We start from the raw sequence: 4,803 nt of genomic DNA, 5'->3' as shown, positions 1-4,803 counted from the left end.
CATGAATTACCTTGATAAGCATCAGACAAATTTTTACCCTTCATTTTTTTCCCGCTTTCATGCCCCCAAAAAAAGAAAGCTTTTGCCATCCCCCCACCCCCCCCCCCAGACCCTCGCATTTCTACAAACGGGTACATCCAGTGCTGTTTCCATATGGGCATGATAGATGGTGAAGTGGTGCATTCTGTCCACTCGGTTGTTGGTGTTTTTTTTTTTTTTTTCCCCCTCACTTGGCAGAAACATTTGCATGTAAAGCATTTGTGCAAATTATGAGTGCACTGTTTGGTGATGTTTCTCTCTTCTTTTCTTGTCACACCAACTCGAGGTACACACATTCGGTGCCTGTGGACATTGTTAATTGAAACTGCGGAACAAAATTGCTTGTTAGTGAAAAAGTGTCAACACATTTTCAAAAGGCATCACATCAAATAGCAACCAGGGGCATTAGAATCTGAGTGCGAAGGACATGCAGCAAAATGTTGTTTTACAACACAAATGTATGTTGGCTCGTGAGTGCTAAGTGAATGCAGCATGAGCACTTAAGCGTACAGTGAACATTTCGTCCAGGAACGTGAAGTGGAGCATTGTCAATACACAATAACAGGTGGCTTGGAGTGTGAGTGGACACTTGCTTAAAAACATGAATTGAGCAGCATAGATGGGCAGTGAGGAAACAGCACCGGAACTGAACCATGTTGTGTACAAGTGCAAAGTACATTGAGAAATACTTCGTGCAGAACAAGTTCAGTCCTGCAGCGTTGATACACCATTGACACACTACACAGGTGCATAATGTGTGATAAACTCTGGTTTTGGTAAGCCATGTTTACAGTGTTGAACAACACATGTTTACATTGAGTGAGGCATTTCCCAATGAAAATGTGTTCAACGCTGTCATGTGCTCTACTTGCAAAGAGTCTCTAAACAAGAACAGCGTTCCTTGCAACATAAAAAAAAAGCTTTGCTTAAACCAGTTTCCACAGTGTGTGGGATCTGCATTAATTTTCACTAATATACTTTCCTTTATTCTTGACCATGCAATCAGAGCTTTTGTAGGTCTGCACCATCCTCTGTGTTGCTAACAGCAATGGTTGTCAGTTTTCAACATACTTTCTTAGAAACCGTTATCACATGCTAAATGCAAACAGCAGTGTTTGTCTTGAATGTGCAACAACTAGCACTTGTGGCGAAATATATATATTTTTTTACCCACAGGCCACTTTCAGTTGGTATTTAATGCATTGTGACCCAACAATAAAAATTAATTGCTTCACACTAACTCAGACATTACTGCATTTCAAGAATCGATTTCAGGTGCCACGAGTGTTTTAGTAGAAATGTAAGTCGCTCCTTTCAAATGGTAAACCCATAGTTTGTTCATTGGCAATATTTTTGCATTTTAGTATAAATTATAAGTGCATACCAAAGTGCACAGTTTCCCAATTTTTAATGTCAGATTAGCATCATACGTATAAATAAAAGCCTTATGAGTGGCATTGTTAGAATACACAAGTATAAATGATGCATAGTGCAATCCACATATCACAGCACAACATATATTGCTTATAATGATTGGCCACTTCAGCACTATTTAAAAAATGAAATGCATATAATGATGCATTAATTGTATGTATACTGCCCACAGTGATTAACTCCTGGCTTCTGAAACATTGTCTTCTGGGAAAGCTTGGCATCACATTAAGGTATTATAGTGAAATTACCCTATGCAAATAATGTTGATATGAATTGGAGTCATTATGGACAGACCCCAAGAGCAATTTGGAATTGGGATGGTTGCTTTACGCAGGCCAAATGACTGCCATGAACATACATGTGATGACTGTATGTGATACACAGTCTCATCATCAGGCTTCACCTGCCACACAGCCAAATGGATTTCTTATTTCTGTAGCTTGACAAGTGCTCACCAGTCCCCATTGCAAATTTTGTTTGCACACTGGAAGTTGTTGGGTGCCTTCATGAAGCATCATACTGCAAGAATTTCAAATCGGTTCACTATCAGAGGAGATAAGAGAAATTTGCATTGCCATGCTGCCAGTAGGCAAGTTTCACTGCCAAAATAGACACTCACTCCTTCTGCCTTCAACTAGTGTCCGCAAGAGACTTTTCTTCCCTGCCTTCACCCATAACAGAGCTAAAAGACTGCAGCATGTTTACGTCGCAAGCTTCGCCTCCTATTTTTTTTTCTTCTCTTCCTCTCTTTGCTGTGTGGCGCATTCCCAGAGGGCAGTATTGTGCATTCTGCATTAGATTATTTACCAAGGTCACATGTCATAATTGGTGACGTTGCAGGCAGTGTGTTTTATGCTGAGGTATCTGTGCGTGTGACCTTGACTTTTTGGCTGGAAGCGGCCTGCCTCAGAAAAAAAGGGCTGCACGGACTTCTGTTTGAAATTTTGACTGTTTTCAAGCCATGCAGCTGCTTGATACTTTACAGACATAATTGCCACTGCATGATATATGCGTCATGCTTGTATGTTTACAATTATGAAACTCATTGAGGGGCTCTTTAATGGTGCCCTGGAACAAATTTTGAACAAGGTAAATAAACCTGTCCAGTCATTAGACGGTGTTGTCATGAACACTTCAGCAGGATCATTCCTGTAGGCACTAAAGGGAGCCTGCAATTTAGCTATAAAGACCACCTGCCATCAAGTTCTTGACATGTGTACCTCATTTGATGTAATTTCATGTAACGGTCAACGAGACATGATGGCTATACATGATGGCTATTTGCTGGATTTTTCTACATGTCACAACTAATCAGTGCCTTTGGCAAGAGCAAAAACATCCTTGGCTATGCCATTATAGGTGACTTTGTTAAATCGAAATTTTAAATGTCCTTCATCTCAAAAATTGCTAAAAGGGAATTTTATTTTAGCATTTCTAGTTTTGTATGACAGTTGTCTGCTGAAATTGTGACTCCTCCACTAGAGCAGACTGGTGTCATAGCTGAAGTTAGCCTTCTTGTCTAGCCTGTGTATTTGCATGCTTCAATGCATTCTGCATACACCTCTGAATTATGTGCAAGCATTGTAGAAAAGTCTCTGCACAGGCCGAAGTGCTGTCATTTTAAGATTGATCATACCCTTATGGATGCCATAGGGAACTTATTCCAGGGATAAGGGGAAGGACTAACCACTACATTGTTTCTGGCTAATTCCCTCACTGTCTACTCTGACCAATGGGTTGCATGCACCAATGCCACGCAGATGGACCTGCAAAGACTCAGGTGCTCATAAGTTCTCCACCATGGGGGACCAATTGTGGCTTTCGAACAAAAATTTCCTTTAATTCTGGGGAGTTCCATGTGCATTCCACCTGTAGAGCTGTGGCGTTATCATCACATGGTGCTGTTCCCTTGCACTGGAGAGATGGACCTGAAGTCCTCTGCACATTAGTTTAGTTGGCCACATTTTCATTTGTGGTTGAGTGAAACAAAGGTGAAGGTTAGGAATGTGGTGTGCTGACTATCGTATTTAAGGGGAGATGTTGGTCGTAAAATTGCATTTTTATTTTAAAAATAATTTTTTCAGATTCTATTTGCAAAGTTATGCCTCCACATTCTGTTTGCATGTGCAAAAAAATCACGGCATTTCACCAATCAGAAAACTGCAAACATTATTCTAATTAAGGCATAGTAGCTGTAGGGGCTTCATTTTTCTATTCATGCTCTACTGATGAGGCTCACAGCCACAAATTCTACATAGATTGTGATCTTTCCTGGTGTAACAACAAGCGAGCACTAGCCCTGGCATAATCGGCACCAGCTCATGCTTCACTTTTCACCAGAGCTCAGGTTAAGCCTATGCTTCTATAAAAGAGAGGCTGACAAGTTAAAAACTGTTGTTTTGCTGTGTTCAGGGCAAATGCCGAAATGCAGCTGAGTCTCTCAATAGCAAGATTTGGTTGCTGTGCCTCAAAGCAAGATTTGCTTCATGCACTATTGTGGAGACGGCCACTTCTAAAGCCATGCTATGGTTCAACAAAGGCCACAAATGCTTTGAGGAGGTTCCACAGGAGTTGGGCATTCTTCCAACTCGGAATCTCCCTGAGCAATGAGAGAGACCAGGAAAGACCAGTGAATAAACAAAAGAATCTCTGAAACACAGACAGCTGAAGCTAAATCTTGTCACTGCAGTGCAGTAAGGAAAGCTCGCCTGGAGGAGGAAGCCCGCCTGGTACCCTCGCAAGGTTCTGAGGGTGGCCACTTACCCAGCAGGATAATTGTGAAGCTTTACACTGCAATAGGAACCGGCTGTTTGGGAACTTCAGCTTCATTTTTTCTGTTTTCAGTCTTGCGCTGTTTTTACTTATTTGTGACACAAATTCTTGCAATTAATGCAACTCAATCTCAGCCAAATTTTGCATGCACATGCACAATGCACAAGGATGTGTAGAATTCAAGTATTTAAGTTTTACAGTAAATTACAGCAATTTTAATCATGTATATTTAAGGCAACCAATAATCAATGTTCTTGATAACTACACTCAAGCTTAAACATTTTTCCTTTAAATAATAAAGCTAAAAGAATAATTTTGGAGCTTATTTGAAATTATTTGTTTATAAGGGAATAATGTAGGGCTTTTTTATAACACTCCTAGCCCTGGTATGAAGCTCAAGCCTTGCACAAGAGACCCTGCTATTCCAATTTCTAGAGATCACAGACAAACAGCCAGATAAAATATTTAGAAAATAAAATTATATTCAAAAATAGGAGTATGAACTCAATATTGTGTATAAATTCCATCCGATCAGCTTTATTACGAAAATAGATCTCT

This window comes from Dermacentor silvarum, unplaced genomic scaffold, assembly GCF_013339745.2.
Source record: "Dermacentor silvarum isolate Dsil-2018 unplaced genomic scaffold, BIME_Dsil_1.4 Seq641, whole genome shotgun sequence".
Lineage (NCBI taxonomy): Eukaryota > Metazoa > Arthropoda > Arachnida > Ixodida > Ixodidae > Dermacentor > Dermacentor silvarum.
Note: the sequence above shows the minus strand (reverse complement) of the source record.